We start from the raw sequence: 25,334 nt of genomic DNA on the forward strand, positions 1-25,334 counted from the left end.
TACTAAGTATTCATAGGCATAATTATTTATAAAGTATTAGTACTTGGTAAAGTTTAGAAATTAAGTACATGTAGTCTCAACATTTACATAGAGATGTAGACAAACTAGGAAATATGTCTTTCATTGAACTCAACATATGACATCATGTTACCAACTTTCCTATGAACCTTCTTATACCTATGATCATAATTCAATCAAAATTGTCAACAAAGCTAAATGTCTTCAGCATTGAGACACATAATCTCCATCATTTTGCTACCTACTGAAGAATAACTTTCAGCATATCCATGGCTAAAAAAACCAAGCATTCTGTTGCATGTGCACTAAAATGTAAGACCTTAATGTGAATTAAATACCAAATATACAAGACAACACACATATGCTTACCTTTCAGAGATAATTTCAAAGTTCTAACCGCAGAGACAAAAGATATACTATTGATCATCTATCTTTCAATGGAGAATTTCTTCGTGATTGTCAAAGCTTCATTATCAACTTCTATTATACAAGGTTAGACTATTAGCAATTAAAAATCCATGTGACCTAACCAAACAACACTTGCCATTAATAGGCAACCGATTCTTTCTTTCAGAAATAAATCTACGTCCTAATGAGCAGAGAAAGGAAGTGTATCTACTTAAGTCAGTTAAAACATTAGCTTGGAGGAAATTAATGACCCTATCTTACTTTTGTCTCAATTTGGTTAAAACAATGTGTCAAATAGTGGCAGAACATATGAGATTAAATCACATGATCTCATTGATCTGGGTTCCTGTCATGTTAAAGCTCCCTAGGGACCAGACTAAAACACTGATTGCCATATAATGGCTTGATGTAATAAGGAATCACAGCAAGAATGGGATAAATAGGCCCAGAAATAGGGTGGTACAGATGAAGAACTAGAGGCTCAAAAGAGCCTGCATTGCTCACCTGGTTAACCATTTGCTTATTTGAAAAACTTGAGGAATGAGACAGGCTAAGTTAAAATCAACTAAAATGTCAAATGCAAGAAATGCTTTTCATAGCAATTTCATGACCTGAACCAGAATTTTGGTAAAGGCAACAATTTTTGAATTTTTTTCAAAAACCTGTCTTATGACCCCTAAGTTCCATTTTTAGTATAGGCAGCCATATCTATTCACGGATTAAAAATCACAACAGTCATTTTGAGCACAATACACTAAAGAACTATTATGCTTATTTTCATTCAATGATCTTAAATGGTTTTAGAGAAGAAGATTTTCAAAGCCGTACATACGAAAAAAAAAAAACAACAAAAAACTGTTTCAGGGGTCGTAACTCCTACATTAGTCAATGAATGGTTTTGAAAATTTCGGCATAGGTCTTAGGTCTTACTCATGATGCTTAACAATTTAAGCAGCCAAAAATTTGCTAAAGGCAATGTTTTCTGAGTTATTTGCAAAAAACTGCCATCTGACCCCTATGTTCTATTTTTAATAACGGCAGCAATGTTTTTATATCAATCAACAATCCCAACAATCATTTTGTGTGGGATACCCTAAGGAACATAAATGCCAACTTTCAATGAATTCTGTGCAATGGATTTTGAGAAGAAGATTTTCAAAGTTGCACATGTGAAAAATGCAAAAAAAACTGTTTCAGTGGGCTGTAACTCCTTTATCAGTTGACCAATCGTTTTGAAAATTTTGGTACAGATCCATATCATGATGCTGAACAATTTTACCACATGTCAGAAATTTGCTTAAGGCAACGGTTTTCGAGTTATTTGCAAAAAACTGCAATCCGACCCCCATGTTCTATTTTCAGTAACAGCGGCCATGTTTTTTCATGGATAAAAAATCCAAACAGTCATTTTGTGCAGAACACCCTAAGAAACAATCATGCCAAGTTTAAAACCTGTCAGTCCAGTACTTTCAGAGGAGAAGATTTTTAAAAATTTGTCCATGACCACAACCACGACGCCAAGTGATGGCATAAGCTCACTTGGCCTTTGGCAAGGTGAGCTTAAAATTGGGCCCAGAAACCAGGGTAGAGACATGGTCATCCTCAGTTCATATCATATGTGCCAACTTTTGAAAATACCCTTGGTGTTTATTAGGTGAGCGAAATTTGTGACATATTTTGCTAACTGTATGAATTTTGAGATTTGAATTCAGGGTTTTCTAGATCAATGTACAAAATAAGGTTATGGGCCAAATTTTATATTAAAAATTGAGTTAGCAGGACAAGTGGACAAAATTGTGTAAAAACAAGGTTAAATTGTTTAAGTGGCAGGTAAAACATACAGCTTATGTCCAAACCAATGATGTCTTTCTTTTGCAATACTTCTTAGTTCCAGATTTTTATCCTTATTCCTACAAAAAAAATTCCTGAAAATTACAGTTATCAAATAAACCTCCATATCAACATCCTTTAAATTCAGTTAACAAAACTTCTTCCAAGATGGGACTAACCTCATAGAAACACCAGACTCCTTCCAGTTCCACAGCTAGGATTGATAACAATCCATATGACCAGCTGAGAGATGCCAACAGATTTATGACAGCTTATTAGCCAATTAACAGCTGTTAATTACTACCAGGCAATATCTTGTTTATCATCTAACAGAGGTGTCAAAATATTATTTATTTTATATTCAACCAAGTCTTATATCATTTCCTCCCAAGGTAAATATTTCTCATCTTTAAAAAACATAAAATAAACAAATATTTATCAGTGTTTGATGTAGAGAAAATCACTCAAAAAAAGGTTTCTTTACATATGTATAGAGGTTTATGATCATTGTATCATAATTTTCCTTTATCGGTGACATTTTTTTATTAACATTTTTTCACCAATTACCAATACAAGCTGGTTATCCTTTAAGGTATATGAAACTAATATTTCACTAATCATTACAAAAATAATATGCATTCCTTGATATTGTTTGTCATTTATTCCTCATTTACTACATCTTTATTGAAATCACACAGATATTTCCTCCAATCTTGTCATTTCAAATTCTGTAATTACAGCTAAAATATATAATCTATTTGAAAAACTGAGTAAATATTTAGAAACAATACAATACATGACATTAAATAAGAATCAAGCTATCTATAGGGATCATGTCACATTGTTTCTTGAAGAAAATATTTACAGATTTATTCTACCATTTCCTTGAAAGTTTTTGTATAAGTAAGCAACAAAGTAATAAGAATGTCAAACTCTAAAAACAGGAAGATTTTCATTTGTTAAAAATTAATTCAGAGGAAACATATAGAATATAACCTTACCTATCAAGTTACAACTATTCCAGCAGAATATTGTACGTCTTTGATCACATTTGAAAACAAATAAAATATGGAATACACAACGAATCTAAACAAGGAACCATAGGTCCAAAATAAAACTTGTGAATGGGTCATTATCCCAATTATAATCTTAATCCATTAATCCACCATAAATATATACAATAACTGAATCTAGTTACATAATATTAAGCTGATTAGAAAATTACTATATTTTTACTACAATGGAAAATTGACAAAACAAAACATGTTACCATGTTAATAGAGAAGGCTATTCAATGTATTGGCTTCATTAGTGACATAATGTCATCTTTCAAATCTCTTGTCATTTAAATTATAAATTCAATTATAATTTTAGTTTCATAATTTAATATGCTTTTGAATTCAACTTTTGGTCCACTTCACTCCCACAATACAATGCAAAAACAAAGCTGATACTAAAGAAAACTACACACAACAAAAATCTTTTCCCCTCCCCCTTTTTTAAGTAAATTGATCATGAATTCTGTTTACTCCAAAAATAAATTGGGTGCAACACATATCAAATTAACAAACTTATATGGTCTTTTCCCTCTTATTTTAGGTTCAAACACTATAACTTAAAAACCATATCAAAAAAGGGTTTCTTACAACAACTCGGATGGTTTAAAACAGTACAGACTAGAGTTACCATACTCAGTTTCTACCATAAAAAGACCTGACAGACAAAATATACCCCATCTGATAAAACTAAGCAAATAGTCTGGGTAATCTTACAGTTTCAAACTAATGAAGTCCCCCGAGTTTTATTGAAATAAATCGACCACTATTTCTCCTCATTTAAAGATTCAATAATACCACAGGAGCTGCTGTAGGGCCTGGTAAAACCTGCTATATTTATCAATTAGCACATTACATCAAATGAATTTGAATTTAAGAAGTCTGTCAGAAACATTAACTACTGTTTTACATGGAAATTCTATTGGCATGCTGATAGAAACATATGGATTTTATATATTAAGGCCATCAGGATGCACAGTTCTGACTTTTATTAAGTTTTATAGACATGTTTCAATGCTTCTATTACAACCCTGTATGTTTATCAAAACGCTTTGGTGTGGGTACCTTGGGTAGATATTCTACCTACATGTTTTATGTTTCTATCTACATAATTTTAGGAGAAAATCTGTTGGAATGTTCAGTGTGTTCTACTACTAAATGCATTCAACTAATAATAAAAACTGAAAAAAAAAAAAAAAATCATACTTATACCTTTTATCAGATAAAATTTGTCTTTAATGTTGTAGAAAAACTCTGTAGTTCAGCACACTGTAAGAATAATTCACTATAGGGTTATGACATAAATCAAATGGGATTTTTTCTGTATTTTTGAAATCATGTTTTAATACCAAAAATAAATTACCGTATGCCATGGCTTATATTTCTCCAACCATAGTAAAATTGAAATGATCTAAATTATGACCTAGCCAGCTGTTCTTTGATCACCAAATGGAATTATAGTTAATATTAGATGAACATAGCATCTTAGTAAAACAAATACTTCTCTCTGGTAGGATTCCACTGTCTGCTGATGTAAACTACATGCAGACTGGTAAAGGTAAACCACCCCTCTTATTTATAACACTGTTTTTTTTTTTTTTTTTTTGTACAGAATGTGACTGTACCAGACAACAAGATATTCAGTACAGACCATGATAATTTTGACACCTATAAGAAGACACATCAAGCAGTTTTAAATAGGTATCTTATTTCTTTTTCTATCTGAAATGCAACACTGTCTGAAACGTTTTATGAAGTGAACAATAAGTAGTTAATAGACAAAGAAAATTTGGAAACTAAAAAATTAGCTTTGTCTCAAAGTAGGTTACGAAGCACTGAAGAGTAAATAATAAATTCTCAAGTTTCCAAATATATGCAAGAGGAAAAATTATTAAAAAACAAGTAGAAAGAAAAAGCAAGTTACAGTTATCAAAACTACATTAGTATGGTCAAATAAATGGAGACAACTCTCTCTGACCCTCAAGAGTTATCCCCCTTGCATGTCCTTACTTTCTTTTTATATTCCAACCTAATTCCAACCAACTGGTACAGTGGCATCAATTGTTATACAGATTGTCATCTCCTAATTTTTGTCACATAACAAATTATTTATTTCTTAAATAAAAAAAACCAAGGGTAAATAAATAAATCAGTAATCAAAGTACTGGAGTACTGGTAATTTGGTAACAGACCATCACAATTTTTATTTTTCTCAGACAAAAACATATAGACCTTATGTAAATAGAAAAAAAATTCATTTAACTGCACCCAATAAATGGAAAAAAGTTATGTGATTAATTAACTCTAGTCTTCAAGAGTGATAACCCTTGGGAACATTGAACTTTCTATTTTTAGCCTAACCAATCAGTGCAAGCACCCATTGTTACACAGATTATCATGACATGGTTTTGTAACACAACAAACTAATCACTTGATGCATAACTCAATCAAGGTAACAATGAATCTGTAAAAATGATAACTCAGCATCACTGTAAGGAATCAGAGTATCTATAATGTAATGTCAAATATTTGATTCATTTATACAACTGTACTGATCCACTCCTAAACAAATTCAACATATTTCTCCTCATTAACCTTCCCAATTCCTCAATTTGTTCTGCTTACATGCAATTCTATATTTTGTTAGAAACATTCTACCTTCAAACTGAAGAGTTCCTAATTAAATGGTGAAGGCCTACAGTGATAGCAACCCTCTTGTCAACCTCCCATATCTAAACGTCTGTCATAATCAAATTCTCATTTTCTTTACCATCATATAAACAATATTGAGCTATTACGTCAGATAAGTCTTAGGTAACTGCCAATAAAAATACTTTTGGCTCAAAAATGTGTATTTTATCACTGAAACTATAACACATGTTCATGAAATAATCAACAATCATAGATGTTACATCATCAATGATTCTGATATCAAATACTTCCATAAATTAATAGCTCTGTAGATGTATGTAACTAAATGACCTCTTCCAAAGTAAAGTTTTCTTGTTTCAATAAACTTTATAACCATGATATTGTTGATAGGTCCTCAGTGATTTGAGAAACAACAGTATCAAGATAATCTGATTGCTTACTTAACAAAATCTCAATTCAATATGTGCAAAATAAGCTATTTCCTCCAGTAGTTTTTGAAGCTGATTCACTCTTGCATCATTTTCCCCCAAAAGTTCTGAAGAGCTAATTGAGTTCCTTCCTACTGGGGGTAGCATAAAGATGTAACCTAAGACATTCAGTAAATGAGGGTTTAGAAAATCAGGCAAAAATGAACATGAAGATGCATGCGTTATTGTGCTAGGTATCCCCCTTTTCATACAGATGTTGATATTAGATATCAAACAAGATTTCTCATATCAGTGATACAGTTTATTCCCCAAAGCCAAACACCAAATGTGAAATCAATCCAGAGCTGATATTTTTGTGAGGAAAATTCTTTCTACCTTTTCATAGAGTGAAAAATGATGAAGTCCCACAAAACAAAAAGTTGATAGAGGACAGCAACCAAAATCAGAAGGATGGACATTCCAATATACCATACACTGTAGTGTACAATTAAATTACTTAATCAGAGGGATGGACATAGGTGATTCCAATATACCATACACTGTAGTGTACAATTATATTACTTAATCAGAGGAATGGACATTCCAATATACCATACACTGTAGTGTACAATTATATTACTTAATCAGAGGGATGGACATTCCAATATACCATACACTGTAGTGTACAATTATATTACTTAATCAGAGGGATGGACATTCCAATATACCAGACACTGTAGTGTACAATTATATTACTTAATCAGAGGAATGGACATTCCAATATACCACACAATGTAGTGTACAATTATATTACTTAATCGGAGGGATGGACATAGGTGATTCCAATATACCATACACTGTAGTGTACAATTATATTACTTAATCAGAGGGATGGACATTCCAATATACCATACACTGTAGTGTATAATTATATTACTTAATCGGAGGGATGGACATAGGTGATTCCAATATACCATACACTGTAGTGTACAATTATATTACTTAATCAGAGGGATGGACATAGGTGATTCCAATATACCATACACTGTAGTGTACAATTATATTACTTAATCAGAGGGATGGACATAGGTGATTCCAATATACCACACACTGTAGTGTACAATTATATTACTTAATCAGAGGGATGGACATTCCAATATACCACACACTGTAGTGTACAATTATATTACTTAATCAGAGGGATGGACATTCCAATATACCATACACTGTAGTGTACAATTATATTACTTAATCAGAGGGATGGACATAGGTGATTCCAATATACCATACACTGTAGTGTACAATAATATTACTTAATCAGAGGAATGGACATAGGTGATTCCAATACTGGATGGAAAACTTTAGAATTTTGCTCTATAATGTATATAGTTTACAGTAACCATTAAAAGGCCTGAACATGAACAGCTAACAATAGAAAGCTAATTAGACTAGAGAAGAATGACATCAAGTTTTCATAGATAGCCTGTGGATACAATATTTCATGATAATGAAAGATGAACTGTTCTTTTACAAACCCTCAGCTGTATGTTGACGATTTATTGCATGAGGAAGAACTTAGGAGACAATACAGTTCTCTGATTTTCTTAATTATTCCCTTGGATCTGGGAGGTTCAAGTGCTTTGTAAGATTGTTACCTTTTTTTAAGAACATAACTATGTCTAGAGGTTGTTTACTTACTAAAATTTGTAAGAGATGTTATTCAAAGGTGTTTTTTTTAATCAAATGAGAAAATAAAAGAAGACATAATAAAAGTAAAATTGATCTTGACAAGGCAGAAAGCTGGAGCACTGCGATCACAGAAAATGTACGTGGGTCGTATCAAGCACATACCCAGCCTCAGCTTTGTGAGACTACAGGTAGATTGATTTTAGCTTAACATCATATTGCAGGTATTTCATGCATTTCAGGATGAGAAAGTTTTATCAATCGAACAAAAAACCTTGCTTTGTAATTTTTCTGAGATTGATGTTCAATGTGCTAGCACACAGATGCCACAATATGCAGGTATGTATCTTGGACACATTATTCTGAGTCTGAGCTAACTAGTTGCCACTCTAAATATTTAAGAGGGTGTCCATGAAAAAAAAAAAACAGGCAGTGGGTGGCACATGACAGAGTTGGTTTTCAAATGTTCTTTACCCTTTTCATATCACTAATGTATCGTTTCTCAATGTTGACTGTTGGTTTTTTATGAACTGCAATGATAAAAGAGAAATACATTACATAGATAACATTGGAGTTCATTGAAAAAGAGAGATAACTCTTTATATAGTGCAAAATTTGGTTGCTTTATTAAGAGAAGAGAACTTTAAAATCATTTTCTGAGGCATCCATAGTTGATTTTAAAAATATTTTTGCATTATTCGATATACGTATGGTATAATCATTACATTGGAACAAAAAATTCTGTGGGCTGAAATTAACCATGTGCCACCCATATCATAGGAACTGACTGGTTTCTATATGGACAGTCTGAATATGTTGTGTCAGTGACTACCAACCATTTGATGTGCTGCAAGCAAGACTCTCTACTGGACTACTAAGGTATCACTCAAGTTTCCTTAACTGTTTTAGTTTTACTTCAAATGATGTGGGTTATTAACTATAAATAAATAAATAACATTTTTGATCAGTGTTATTGAAATAAATAATTTGAATATATTTCTCATTGAAATATAAAACCATGAGTATTAAACATTCAAAAGTATTTAACTCATGAAATGGCAGTTCATCCACTACTACAACAACAACTGTAAGTATTACAATCTGGTGATCTTTTGTTTCTACAAAAAAAACTTCCTAAAGCTATAAACCACTTAAATACAATTAAGTACTGAACAATTAAGGAGGGAAATATGAAGAGACCAATTATTTCTTCTCTGGTCAACTTCACAATTATATACAGCTAATACTTATAAGTCCTTGAACAAAAAAACAAGCATGCTAATGAAGTGAGCTACTGACTTTTTTAAATTGTATTCAGGCTATATTGTTTTCCCTATGTCAGCACCCCTTCATTATGTGTAGAGTTAATCAATTTATGTTCATATTGTTGTACAAGTGTGTTGTTTTACAAGTAGATGTGAGTTAATGAAAACTAGCAAGAATCTTTACAAATGATTCTTTTTGTATTTTTTTTTGCATATATGTAATAAAATGCTTTGCATGGTACAGCTAGATATGACTATAGAGGTGAACCTTGAATTTAGATTGTGATTAAATATTTGACACAGTATAAATTCGTAACAAGAATTTAGATTAACAAAGAACTTAAAAATTTGAAATTAAACAAAGGAATAAGAAATATATGATTAATGATTAATGGTGATCACTTTTTCTGTCTACTTAAAAGATGAGGATGTTGCACAAAAATCTTTTGAATACATTAACAGGTTTACAAAAACTAAAATAATCTGATGGCATATGAAAATGAATGAATTTTGGACAATTAGAACTCAGAAACCCATCACCTACTAACATATTCAGAACATCACATATTTATTAAAGTTGCTAGAAACTCTGACAAATATAGAATCTAAATCCCATTTTAAACCTGTTCAGAGGGTATTTTCCAGAGAACCTAATGATCTTCTCAATTAAAGTGTGCTTTTTGCAAGAGTTCCCAGAGAATATCAAATGATGTATCATTATTGTAGTGCAGCTCTTTCATCTTCTGGCATCTGTTCTACAAATGTTTATATAGAGATACCATTCCCCTGCACACCAGCTCCCTCATCTATCATGTAATCACCTATTGTGGTGTATAATATGCTGTTAAAACAGGCAATAAAATGCTTAATTTAATCAAGGGAAATAACTCTGAGCTGTGCTCGCAGGAAAATAAATTTAATTTGCTTCTAAAGACAGTAATTATAACACTAATACAATTAAATTAAAGTTAAAATAAAGTTGTGATGAAGGAACAGCTGATTTCATCGTAAATAAGTTTACTGAAGGCTTCTCTTAGTTAATGATTTACAAAGATGGAGAGGTGGGAAGATGCTGGAACATAAATGGCCAGTACGAAGTTTTAACATCTCCAAAAACCAAATACCAATTACTCAAGACATTAGTCCTAAGAAGTCAAGTAAGTTATTAATAATTACCATCCTACTGTTTTACACACCTTATCATACCCTTCTTCATATCTATATCTATAGTGTCTATCAGTATATAAAATATACTTAATGAAAATTTACAAATTTTTGCAATGCTTTTATTATCGAAAAAACATTTTGTAGCCAAAGTAGTTAAAACTCACAAAATGGTAGTCTTCAACATTTAAGTACCAGATTTTTCTCAAATTTGCAAAAATAAAAATAACATTTTGGTGTTAAATAACAATTTTTGAAAAATGCATGCAAACAAATCAGAAAATACAGCATACTGTAATAAACTTATTTCCTTCTCAGTGACCAGATAAAGAAGTCCTATATAACTGTCCTTGAGTTTAAAGCTGCACCAGGCAACCATCTCCTTCTTCTCTCTGCATGTTGGTGCAAGTTATGCACCATGAAAAGATATGCACATCAAAGGTAATTAAAACACTATCAGCTAGACAGTAGCAGTGGATCATAAACTGTCACTATATATCACTGAGGTAAACAGGGGAGATAACTTGGATAAGATAAACTTCCTGACAAATTATATCAAGCATTTCATCTTTAGGTTATCTTGTATCTTTCTTTTAATGTGTTAAAACTGTCAAGTTCAATTAAATAAAACATTTCTACTATAAAATCTGATACCATCTGCATTTCATTAGAATCTTCTGTAACAGTTGAAGTAATTCCTGATGATATATTTCTTCCATTATAAAGCAGCCATAGTTTTTGTCCATCTTTACATTTATTGGATCGCATTAATAGATCAATCAAATTTCATTAATTTACAGAAATCTTTTTTCAGCTATATGATGAAGTTGAATTATTAGTTAAAGCCAGATGTTTAAGCCAATGGTACTACTATCTGGGCAGAACAACAGATTTATATATATATATATGCTTTATGAAGTAAAATCTGGAACCTACAACTGGCAAGACAAGACTGGGAACAGCTTTAATTTCAGATCATCTATAGAATTCATACTACCTTCTATAATTCTGAATTTCATACATTAGACTCAGCTAAAACCAAAGATCAATTGATTGTAGTTTTGAAGTCCTATGGCAGATATTTCATGCATTTCAGGCTCATACTGTTGTCAAATGAACAGCAAGCCAGTCTGTTATTACAAACTTATAATAAACACAGATGTATGGAAACAGTTACTGACTCTGTTTTTGTTTAAATTGTAACCATAAACAGAAATATTATTTTTATGGCTTAAATTAATGCCCTGATAAATCTGTGTTTTGCTACTGATGTTTTTCATTGAAGGCAATGTAAGTATAATTAAAATTATAAAAGAGCTTATATTTTCCTGTGTTTAAGTGCAAATCTTGAGGAACAGTTCTGTGTAAAATTCATGCAAGCACAAACACAAAGTGCTACTAGGGAGAAAAAATACTATTTAGATGAGGTTTGGGCACCATTTTTTATGGTCAATAAAAATGATAATAAATTCCAATAAAAAAACCTGACCAAGGAAATCATTTCTTGTTTCATTTTAACTCTTTAATTGGAGTTATGTCCCTTTATCAATTAAGCATGACACTTAGGTTGATTTACAGCTCCTTAATTTGACAACTAGATCAGGATCTCTATCAGAAATAATGAGTTCCACCACAGTGTGTAGATACATGCATATCACTAACATAATTATTTTGTTATTTAAAGACATATAGTAGAGAAATGTTACATACAAAATAAATGTGGTCAAGACAGAATAGAAAGAATATATCACTATTGGCCTAACAACATCAATGATTTATTCAAGTAGTAGTGTTAACAAACAGTTACAGTAAGTTCATGAACCATTGTGATGCACACAGTAATTTTAGAATTTACAATATCAATAAACGATGTCAAAGTCATATCAGGTTTTAACTATATATGAAACAAAAAATTTAAAATGAAATATCCCAACACCACAGACCAACAGAAAAAAGTCCAACACTTTTAAAAAAAGACATTATTCTGATAAAGCTCACAAACATAACATATGATACAATATCTGACCTCAGCTGACAATCATATGCCTCCTCATACTTCTTCTCTTGCAGGTCACTACATGTATCTTGTCTCAGCCTCTCATAGATTCTGTCAATAGCTTGCTAATCACTCTAATGCTAGATGGCTTATCATCAGCTACACCAAAACTTCCTTCATCTATTTTTTTAGTTTGGTATGATTGTTGCCTGTTTGACACATTCTGGATTTCCTATTTCTTCTCTATAACCAAACATGTGTTGTCCTGTGTTGTAGTAAACTAAAAGATAATGTAATTCTTCTAAGAAATCCTGGTATTCTGACCATTTCTGGCTTAAGTCTGCTACAGCCTCTGCCTGGTTACAAAATATCTACGGCTGGTTGCAAACTTTCCCAAAATCTTTCATATCATAACCATAACATCATCTAGTTGGAAGGTCAGTTGTGGCACCCAAACCACTGCTCTTTGGGTTTCAGGCTTCCAGTTTGGCTCCTCCATCTGTTCAATATTGAGCACTATGCCTTCTCCTTTGCAAGTCCTTATACAGCTGCTCTCCATTATAACAATTGTTCAAATAAAAATGCTTCCCTTTACTTTAATGTAACTGTGTGATGATTGAGTATTGCAGTGATATATTGGTGCCATAATATGACCATGAAATAGCCACTGACCCAAAACAAAAATGTGTAACTGTGTTCAATGCTGTACTATGTAGATAGAAATGAAATATAAAAAGACCTGACCAAGACAACTCAACTGCATCATACTCAGAACAAATGGCAGCACATTTATGACAACATTTTATTGCTGGAAGTAAGGATGAAACATTTCTGAACTGAAAATGTACCATAAACCAATCTCAGGTAATAATTCTGTCAACAATTTATTTTAATTCCTCCTTTGTTTATCTATTGCCATAATATTATTCCTTACAATAAGGTTGTATAAATCTTACACCCCTCTATTACCATCATTCTATCAAGACTCTGTTCTAACTAACCTTGTATTGTTAATAGAAAACCCTTTCTATCACATTAGTTAAATTATCTGTTGAAATTAAACAAGAAGTCGGTACACACCTGTGAAGTTAAGAAGAGAACAATCCTGTTGACATGTTGTTTAAAGTTATAGGTGTTAAAACACATTGGCTGATCAAAAACCATCCTGCCCTAGAAAAAATTGGCACCTCAGTTCAAACTACACAGGCAAAATTATTTCACATGATTGTCACCTGAATTGAGCAAATAAACTAAGTGAAAGAGTTCACATGAAATTTGGGTGAATGGAGCTTTCAGATGAAATTCACACGAAATGTTCACATGAAATTTGTGTTTAATGAATTTCACATGAAAATCATGTTAATTTCATGTGAATTTCACATGTAGCTCGATTAACATGAATTCCACGTGAAAAATATTTGCCTGTGTATCCTACCCTAGGAAAACTTGACACCACAGTCCAAACCATCCTGCCCTAGGAAAAACTTGACACCACAGTCCAAACCATCCTGCCCTAGGAAAAACTCGACACCTCAGTCCAAACCATCCTGCCCTGGAAAAGCTTGGCACCACAGTCCAAACCATCCTGCCCTGGAAAAACTCGACACCACAGTTCAAACCATCCTGCCCTGGGAAAACCTGACATCACAGTCCAAACCATCCTGCCATAGGAAAACTTAACATCACAGTCAAAACCATCCGGCCATAGGAAAACCTGACATCACAGTTCAAACCACCCTGCTCTTGGCACTTCAATCCAAAACCATCCTGTCCGTGGAAACCTCAGCATCTTATGGCCTGAACCACCATCCCCTAAAAAATCCTCAGCATCTTAGTCCAAACCATCCTGCCCTTGAAAATCTTGGCACCTCAGTCCAAAACCATTCTGCCATTTCTAAGGAAATCTCAGACCTTAAACATTTCAACAGTAATTAAAAATCCAGGGCAAGACCTAATGCACTGTGCCAAAACCTTCAGTAAAAAGATCAGTAACTCATGGAAATCCCAAAAAGACATTACACCCTGAGAGAACTGAGATATCTTCATTTGTCTTATTTTTTTCTTCTTCTTGCTCTTCCAAAGTAAACAGCATTAATCTCCCATCATTGTTGAAAGCTTCAGGCTTTGTTCTACCTGATCTTATTCTGACAAATACAAAAACAAATTGTTTATACAACATATAACAATTGTTATTGTTTCTTTATAATTACTTATTCAGAACCGAGAGCAAAATCAACCATCTTTTACCACCCCTAAGTGTGCCACCATCACAACTTATTCAGACCTGAGATAAAAAATTTACCATTTTTTACAACCCTAAGTATACCACCATCACAGCTTATTCAGACGTGAGAGCCAAATTTACCATCTTTTACCACCTTAACTGTGCCCCCATCACAGCAAAAACTGCTTTCTTTAACAATGGTAAGTGTGTCATCACCCAAGCTTTTTCAGATCTAGAAACAAAATCTGTCATCTTTTAAGATTGTGCCACATCAAATGAATATCATGAATATAACTCACTCCCATCATAAAGCTTTCTTGAGAAGAAGGGGAAAATTTCTAGTGAGATTTCTTATAGTATTCCATGTTAGTGGGAGAGAAAAACAATCCATTTCTGATAAGCTAGTAAAACCCTAAGCTATGGAAGGTCCCTCAAGACATTGACAGTTGATGGATTAGACCTCCATTCAAGTCATGGTAGGCCCCTCAAAACATTGGGAGTTGATGGGCTAGACCTCCAGTCCAGTCATGGTTAGGTCCCTTTAAACATTGGCAGTTAATGGGCTAGACCACTAGTAAGTTGTGGTAGGTTCCTGAAAACATTGACTAGAACATCCAGTGGTGCCAAATCTTCAGATCTGTAAGCCTGTAACCAATATAACCCATCTTCTGTTTTAACATAATGACATTGTTTAATTATAACACAGTGTCCATACTTTCATTTTTCAGAAGCTTGTAAGGTTCAAGGAAGCCTATATCAGAAAGACACACATTTCACTCAGTTCAGAAGAAAATATAATTGTTTCTACAGAATCTTAGCCAAAGTAATGACAGACACACAAATTCCTCAGTATATCACGTATTAATTTACCATGACCAAGACAGAAATTGCCCTTAGTTCTCATAACTCTCCTAGGTTATTTATAGAAACCCCATTCTGTTATTTATACATGTAAATGTTTTATTCTTATGAATGAACACTTCACCCTGAGAATGGAGTGTGAACATGTCTATCTGTACTGAAACATTGGAATAACATTACAATGAATAAAAAATAATTTGATTTAGAAGAATTAGCAAATGTAATATCAAATCAAGCCAATCATCAAAAGGAGGGAAATAAAAAACATAAAATTAACTGATACATTGTATATTCTAAATAAATAGTTAACAACAAATCTATTATCAAAGCCCCTCTTCCTGCAAAATAGCAAATACATTTTTTTGTATCAAAACTTAAAGACAGGACTTATTAAACAAATCCCATTACTGTTGACATCATTGTTTACATGTGGCTCCTATATTCTTAGAAGAATCTCAAAGTCAGTATACAAGCATTGCATAACACTAATGTAATTATATGCTTTATCCTGCAGAATATAAATTCTAAGTATATTTTGATAAACATACATTATTAATAAAAGAACAGCTGGTTTAGAGAGAGAAAAAAAGCAAGATGGAGGAGTTAGTGAAAATATGATTTATATTTCAGCTTTTCTGCTACTTATTTTACATAAAATGTCATCTGATTACTGAAATATTTTAATAGATTTTAAACAGACAAAATTTCCCACAGAAACAAAGCAACATGCACTTTCAAATTTTACTCTGGTAAAAAATGTTAAGACATAATTTTCAAACATCATGATAAAATTAAACTTAGTTCAATAAAGTAAAAAAAAACTCAGTTACTTAAAACTTTGTATCAGGATTATCATTGTTATTCTATTTCCTCTAAGACCAAGAAAAAAAAAACAACCCTTTTTTTAAGTGTGAAAAAAATGTGTAAAAGGCATGGTTGTTAATTCATTTTAAGTTTTAACAAAAAAAAGGAAAAAAAACTGCATTAGTATGAGTAATTTTATGATGAGCACTACTTACCTGCTATAAGCTGATTTAATCCTATCTTATGATCGTAGCGACACACGACAAGCTTCTTCACGATTGGAGACGTTTGTGACGACACAGGATGATCAGTGCACACGACAACATGGTATTATTATTATTATTATTATTAAGAACAGACGGTAGCTGTGAACATGTGTTAATATTTTACAGAAATAACTTCACAGCTTCCACCAGAGGTTACTGAGAAAATACATCCAAGTTAATTAGGAGGAGTTAAAGAAATATGCTCATTAGCTAGGCCTTGGCTCATTTGATAATACTACTATAATCCTAATAAATGGAAGAGAAATAATGTGTACATTTCATTTCCATACTTTCAAAACGCTTCTTCAGAAATATGCAATGATAATGCAATGATAAATACTAGATTAAATCAGTAATTGTTTAAGAGATTGAAAGTGTTAGATATAGAACGTCTATGATAGGTTTTTTTTACAAATAACTTCACTGTGAGGTTGGAGGTACAGACAAGTTAGAAAAGATTTGTTTTATAGAGCTTATACATGAATATGCCCAGACGGCTAAAACACAGAACAATTTCTTCTCAAAAAGTGGTGCGGGGGGGAACTAATGGAAAGAGGGGTGTGGTTATTGAATCATCGTTTTTTTTCATTCCATGGCAGTGTAAATAAAGAAATTTTTGCTAAAACTTGAATGAATTTTTCTTTTCAAATAATCCAAGGACCCCATCAGTTTAAAAATGGTTAGTGTCAAAGTTTTATTTACTTCTTTAATCTGAAGAAATATCAGACAACTACATTTTTTTAGGCAACATGTAAAGCATGTGAAGCATACTGTGAATTAAATATATGAAAATGTTTCTTCTGACCAACATACCATACTAAACCTACTGTTAAGTAGATACATGTCATTTCCTGTACTACATGTAGTAACTACAAGAACAAATTCTGCCGTAATTATAAACAGATTACAAGGAGACTTTTGCTAGGGCTGGAAGAGATATATGCCACTGCCTAATGTGGCCTATAAGTGTGGCCATCACACAGAATCAATTGTATTTTTTTAGAAAATAAGCTTCCACCAGACATAGAGAAAAATATACTGTAATTAATGACCTCATACTCCACCAATGTGATGTGGAACACGGAAAAGTCTTGAGCACAATCCCAGGATACATATTAATTCAAAATTAGGGATAATAAACACTAGAACATAATAAACCAGTACAAAAATATATTGGCTAGGCAGAGAATAAAACTAACGGTACAAACATTAATCTCTAATGAAGACAGGAAATCTTGTCATTAATTTCTATTTACGTGTCTGCCTTTTGACCGTGTACATCTTTGTTGTCAATACCTAGTGATCTGATGTCCTGTCGTGAGCTTCAGACAAAAAATCTTCAAAGTTAAAACATTTAATCTTATATTCCTGGTTAACTGTTTGGTAAAGAACTTTGGAATCAGACTTATAAAAAAAATCTACGAGGTGAACATACAGGGATATATATATTTTAATCTCTGCAGAATTGTAAGGGATTAAAAAAAAAAAAAGACATACATGTAACATGAAGTTGCAAATGTTGAAGTGCTAGGTATACCCCAATCGGTACAGGAAGTCAATGTCAAAAGCGTTTAAACAGTCACATACCAAATTTGAAATCAATCTGACCAATACTAGTATATCCTGAATGCTAGAGGATATGCATGAAACAGGTACAGAACTATGATGTATTGATACTTATGCACCTGCATACCAAATATGATTGACCTACTACAGGTAGGTCATATTAAACTGAGCTAATAACAAAACTTTACATAAAATCTTAAATGCAGATGCCAATGCTGGAAAAGCAATATCTTAATTTTGCCTTCCGTTACAAAAAGGTGAAACAAAAATGGGAAAGTCACATGAAGCAGTAAACTGACAACAGACAGCAACCAAAATCTTTTTACAATGTGGGCCTATTCTACATAATACCACACAACAAAATTGAAAATCAACCAGTGGGAGCCAAGATGGACAGAAATACAGACGGACCTTTGGACTGACTGAGTAAGAGTATAATATTGGTTGGCATGTTTTGGGCTTTTATGTCTTGATATGGGGACTGACAAAGTAGGGGTATAATATCATTGTGGTTGGCATGTTCTGGGCCTTTATGTCTTGATATGGGGACTGACAAAGTAGGGGTGTAATATCATTGTGGTTGGCATGTTCTGGGCCTTTATGTCTTGATATGGGGACTGACAAAGTAAGGGTGTAATATCATTGTGGTTGGCATGTTTTGGGCCTTTATGTCTTAATATGGGGACTGACAAAGTAAGGGTGTAATATCATTGTGGTTGGCATGTTCTGGGCCTTTATGTCTTGATATGGGGACTGACAAAGTAAGGGTGTAATATCATTGTGGTTGGCATGTTTTGGGCCTTTATGTCTTGATATGGGGACTGACAAAGTAGGGGTGTAATATCATTGTGGTTGGCATGTTTTGGGCCTTTATGTCTTAATATGGGGACTGACAAAGTAGGGGTGTAATATCATTGTGGTTGGCATGTTCTGGGCCTTTATGTCTTGATATGGGGACTGACAAAGTAGGGGTATAATATCATTGTGGTTGGCATGTTCTGGGCCTTTATGTCTTGATATGGGGACTGACAAAGTAGGGGTGTAATATCATTGTGGTTGGCATGTTCTGGGCCTTTATTTCTTAATATGGGGACTGACAAAGTAGGGGTGTAATATCATTGTGGTTGGCATGTTCTGGGCCTTTATGTCTTGATATGGGGACTGACAAAGTAGGGGTGTAATATCATTGTGGTTGGCATGTTTTGGGCCTTTATGTCTTGATATGGGAGTCAGGATTTGCAAATCTTTGTGGTCAATGACAAAGATAAACCTTTTATATCATAATATACAAGGACTTCATGGTTATGGTTAAGATGAAATAGATATGATAACTTGACCTTTAACCTTGATCGGAATAAATCTCTATTTAACTTTCTTTTTACTTCTGCTACAATTTTCCTATGCTTCAAAATAGAAAAACACAAATTCTTGATTGGGGAAAATACTTTACAAGAAATGATACAGCCTAGACAATGTGATAAATATGGTCAAACCAATTACCAACCAGAGAATCATAAAACATGATGATAATGAGTGAGATGGTCCTTAATTAACAGACTATTACTATGTAATAATCAGACCATATTCATGATATGGACAGACATTATAACTCAACACATAATTTATCCTCCTTAAAATGTCCTTAATTAGTGGTTATTTGTATGATATGCTCTCAAAATAAGCAGATATCTGTCTGTTTCTAATATAAATACTTGGCTGAAGGAGTTGGCAAGCTGAATTCTCAAGAGTAACAATTACAAGGAAGAAAACATCAAACTCCCAACTGTTTTTCATTTGGTAATAAAACACATGCAAAACCATAATCTTTCTGATGGAATTTTATGTATTTAAGAAAAATATATTTACATATCTTCAGATTTATAATTATATGAGGTCTTCAAAGACGAGAACATTAATAGCCAAATCTAACTGTTCTGAAGTGCCCAAATCAAATGCCAGAGAAGCAACCATTTTTATTGATGTATTTTCTATTTCATTCTATGAATGGAGAGATTTTTTAAACTTATGTTTTTAATGACAAACTGTACATCTAAATTATAATATGTTTTAAAATCTGCTATAGAAGCCATTTGCAAAATGGAGACCACAAACATCAAGCAGAGGAACCCTTGTAAAATACATATATAGTATTTAAATTCTCCACTGCATTAAACACAAACGTAGACATATAATGACACAGAGGTACCTACAAATATTTATGGCTACACTTTTTTTTTAATTATTTTCAAGGTTTTGTTTTGACAGTGGGGAGCTATCCTACTCCAAAGATTGCATAGTTTTTTTTGTAATTGAATACAATAGTAACCCAGATATCATCCCTATGAACAGATTAATATCATCCCACTGCAGAATTTCATCATTTAATTCATAAATATTTTTCACAGTATGAAGAATAGTAAGCCAAAAAAAGGGTAGATAACTTATATAAGAAAGGGTAGATAACTCGAAGAATAGTATTTCATTCAAATTATTTCCAAGCACCAAGTAATAGACTTACCTAACTTAATTCTCCAGCAAACCAACAGAGTGAAGGTCAATTAAAGGTCATGGTCTGTAGTGATCCTTTTCTTTTGTTGTCTATAAGTCACATTCTGTAAAAAAAAAAATTACCAAAGTATGAATACAAACATCAAATATTCTTGACAAATCTGCAAATTTTCTTAGAGAGTAACTGCAGTAATTTATTGCATGAAATAAGTATGTTGAAAGAAGATAGGTTTTCAAATTTAAGTAAGTAATTTTGCACTGTCTGGACACAAACCTATGAATCACACAAAGTTCTATAATAATTTTTATTTAATATCAAGTAGCAAAAGCTCAGAATTGGATTCTATTTCAAATTTTGGCACATCCATACCAGGGCTATTGTATCCCAGATTTATTCATGACAAGCAGTACATACATTTTATCTATGTACATATTCTGCCTTATTTGTTCTGAAGTTTTATAGCATGACTGAAATTTATTTGTTAGTATGTACAGTGTAAAGAAAACTAATCTTTGATTACTATAAATTTTTGCAGATTCTGTCAAGTGAACATATTCTCAGGTATCAATTTCACTGTAAAAAAAGGAAAAGCATTATTATCAGAGGTACTATTTTTCTTGGTTTTCTGTTCAGCATGAAAATTAGTAAGTATACAGTATTACATGTACATACAAACAGACAAATGAACAAGGTTGAACTGGTTTGCTTCAGAAACATTAAATTTGATTTTAAACCTTAATCTGACATGAAATGATCTAATCACAATCTATGGATTTTCCCATCAAAAGAATAAATGACAAAAATCTAAGACGTCTTGATGGTTATTAAGGTTTAAACAAAAGCAAAGTTATTACCTTGCTACTTAAGATCAAACAATTTCAAATGTCAAGCAATATGCACAGGGAGTAGCAAGGATAATTCATCTGGTTTGATCTTAAATATCTTAGATTTTCTTTGAACTATGATGTTGAAATAAAATTAGCAATTAAACTGATGATAATAACCACCACATGTGACCAAAAATGCTCAAAATTATTTCATCTTTAACATCATAAGACTTAAGACTTGGAATCAAACCCATTCTATTAACTGGTCCTTTTTGTCTGATGTCATCACCACCCCAAAATTGTCTTCCTGTTTTATGCTTTATGTGACCAAACTAAATTATATAACATAGTACTAATTTGATGATAATGCCAACTCCAGTGAAAGATAGATAACTCTTAATGACTAATGACAATAGCCTAGGCAACTAATTTAGGTAAGAATGACTTATAATCTGACATTCTTGGTGATGTAATGTTTGGTAAAAATTCTATTTATACAGCGGTAACCATTAGTGTTAATGTTCCTATAATATTATCATAAATCTATTAGAATAATTTCTGTCCTTGAGTAAATGGAGCAGTGTTGATATCAAATTGTCAATAGTAAGATGTTCCATATGACTGTCATATTGTTCAACCTTAAAATAGACAATTCTATCAACAGATTGTGTTATATAACATCAATAATTATAATTGTGTTGCATTCTTTTAGTTTTTATGATGTAATTATTACTTGTTACACATAATAAGATATACACATATTAGGATTGCTGTAATACTGACTGGAATATTTTGCAGACATTTAAAAATTTGAAAATGCAAAATATGAAAAATGGGTTTGAATGGTTACAGATATGTTAACAATGAATTAAACAGTAATGTGTTCTATCTGTGCACCATCATTCTTAATGAAATAAAACATAACTTTCTTAAAGAAATAATAATCAGAAATCACCTTCCTTCAACTTGTATTATTTCAATTTATAAAGTACAATAAAAAAATTCTCTCTTTTGATATAGAACTTTTATTTGAACTAGAACTTGTTTCAAATATAAATCAGAGTTATCCCCCTTTACCTGTTAATTTTTGTGTAGACTGATTATGTACTATGGCAGGTATGTCAAGGACCTGACCAATCCAGTTTTGGAAATAGAGAAATATTTTATTTTATATAAATTAGAGAATAAAGTTTTAGTACCATAAATCCTAGCACCTCCACCTTAATTTACTTTCTCCATCCTTAAAACATGTACAACCAGGCTAATATTCCCACACAGACACATGTACAATGTTTTTTTATATTGTATATTAATTTTACTCGTATTTGGTATAAGTATGTTTGATATAAACTTTCACATGCTCTGTATTAAACTTTGTACTGGTTAATGTAGAAGGTAAGTGACAGTGGCTACTTAACAGCAGATTATGATACAAACTTGCTAACTTTCTTAGTAGCTTGACAAAAAAAAAAAACATGAGATGCTTAGAAAAAAAAAACAACAACCCAAAGATAACTATCAATTCTGTAGATAGCTCTTGGTATGAAAACTACAGAAGAATGTCAACAACAGCTATATCAACTGTTTTATACGAGATAGCAGCAAGCTCTCAAATTAGATTTATCAAAACTCCCTTCAGATATAATAATCTGTTGTCAACGGTAGTAAAAAAAAAACATTACATCAAATTACAGCAAATGTAGAAACTACAAGTCTCAAAATTGAACAAATATCTCAGTATATTATCTTAGATTCATAGATTATATGGGAAATATATAGTAAAATTATTCTACTCCGAAGAACTCTGATTGCAAAACAATTCTATGTTTGCCTATTGTAATGGTAAAATAATTCCTCGCTGGCTATTCAGATAATGTTATATTAGCAAGATGTAGTATCAAGTAAATCAGTTTTTACACATTTTCTATCCAAATCAATATTCATTACCGGAGAATGTGACATCATATCTCCACTGAGACAACACGCTTGTCATGGCTTTCATGTTGTCACTCGTTATTTGATTCCGATTACTTGAGCTGCAGACTTGTACAGAATGGAAGACCAAAACTGAATGAATATGGAGGAGGAATTAATCAGATAATTGCTTTATTATGCAAAATGTATTTATACGGTAGAATGAGAGAATTACAAATAGAATGAATGGAAAGACAGCCAATTTGGTTTCAGTATCTCTTCCTTCTGGATAATTGATAAAGATAAGCTAGGTATCATGTATAATTATTTATCAGACGCTTGATAATGGAAAAGTTTTTAAAAAGATGTTACTTTTTTAACATATCAAAAAAACAAACTCTTTTTCTTATGAAGTTCTGAAGTTTTTTTTTTCATTCCAGCTTCTTCAAGTAAACAGCTAAATATTATAAGATTGGGGATCACTGACAACCTCCCATTCAATATTTCTGAAGAAAGAAAGGGACATAACTCTTACAGTTGAAACACAATAAACACGATAATCAATATGGTATGGTCAAAAACATTGCGTTGAAGGAAAAGATTTTGTTGACAGATTCTTTAATCATCACAGGTAAAATTTGACTAATGAATACTCACTAAATACCCCTGATTTCTCAACTAGTAGTATATAAAAAGAGCCTTAAAACACTCAAGCAACATTCAATTTTTGTAAAAGCAGCCACATTTTTTTTCTTGGATAAAAATTCCTAACACTAAAACCTAAGGAACAATCATATCAATGTCCAGTAGTGTCAAAGGAGAAGATTTTAAAGGAAATAACACTTAAAATAGCGAAAAACCATCAAAACAAGAGGCTTCCAGGAGCCTGAATTGCTCACCTGGTTAAATTTTGTCTTTCAATGGCAATAAATTTAACAAGAAGTTGTCTAACAATTTTGACTCAAGAAGACTTTGGTAGGACTTATCGCAAGGACCATTTCAGTTTCTTTTTATTCATTATACCATATTTTCCGGACTATAAGTCGCTATTTTTTTTCAGCAAAGTGTCAGCCTGGACTTATATAAGGATTTTTCAAGAAAAAATGTTCATCTACAATGCATTTCATTAGACTTGTTTAGTTCACTTCTGATTGCTTTAATTCAAATTTTTTTGTAAACTGCAATCACTGAAATCTGTCACTCGAACAGTCAAACTGACGATTGAATTTGAATATTATTGATCATTGCCGCTATTCTTTACGAATTATACACCGATGTTAATAAAAACTTTGAAACTTTGAAACCGTTAAAATATATAAACAAACTCTAGAAGATACTTTAACAAACTCTTTTTAACTGGAAAGACATTATCGAGTGTTCTGGAGTTATCGATCCTTTAATATGCAAATTTATACCCATTTATGGTATGTCATAACACATTCGCATGTGGCTCAAATTAAAATTAGTTAAGGTGTTATCTAAATGGCTAACTGCAACCAAATTTGCAGGTAACAATTATCTTTTATTGTATTTCGTAATACCAGATAATATTGTTTATCAATTACTGCTGGTAATTATGACCAATTCATCAAACAAATTTTCCTGCTTATTTCACACCTGTGTGCCCATATTTGACAAGTTTATGATTTCATACACCTGATGATCTAAGGCTTCAGAGCCATTGACATGCCAGTCAATAAAAATAATTGAACTTGCGGACAAAGTACACTTTAACAAAAACACAATTATTAATTTAATTCAGAAATATTATACTTAGTAACATCGCTGGAATAATATGCTGTTGAAATCAAACTGCTCAACTCGGATCTCTGCTGACACATACGATATCAATGCACACGTCTGATCCTTGACTTATCTGCAG

General features: G+C 32.2%; 1 protein-coding gene and 1 long non-coding RNA gene across 11 annotated transcripts in view; one reads left to right on the top strand and one right to left on the bottom strand.

The window, feature by feature from the left end:
- Nucleotides 1-25,334, bottom strand: part of LOC148610906 (poly(rC)-binding protein 3-like) — a 101,164-nt gene that overhangs the window by 37,894 nt on the left and 37,936 nt on the right. For 6 of the 10 annotated variants that reach the window (XM_088590807.1, XM_088590817.1, XM_088590815.1 and 3 more), the window contains exon 3: nucleotides 20,721-20,814. The gene's annotated coding sequence lies outside the window, so the exon portion shown is untranslated. Of the gene's footprint in view, nucleotides 1-387; nucleotides 547-4,523; nucleotides 4,555-16,585; nucleotides 16,733-20,720; nucleotides 20,815-25,334 lie in introns of those variants that run through there. The other 4 variants (XM_088590818.1, XM_088590812.1, XM_088590810.1 and 1 more) reach the window with 3 other exon arrangements.
- On the top strand, nucleotides 5,454-8,089 carry LOC148610907 (uncharacterized). The gene is made up of 2 exons (XR_015924013.1): nucleotides 5,454-5,763; nucleotides 6,777-8,089. It is a non-coding gene; the product is annotated as an uncharacterized LOC148610907 (long non-coding RNA).

This window comes from Perna viridis, chromosome 7 (assembly GCF_037379345.1).
Source record: "Perna viridis isolate PV_CMFRI_1.1 ecotype Kerala chromosome 7, ASM3737934v1, whole genome shotgun sequence".
NCBI lineage: Eukaryota > Metazoa > Mollusca > Bivalvia > Mytilida > Mytilidae > Perna > Perna viridis.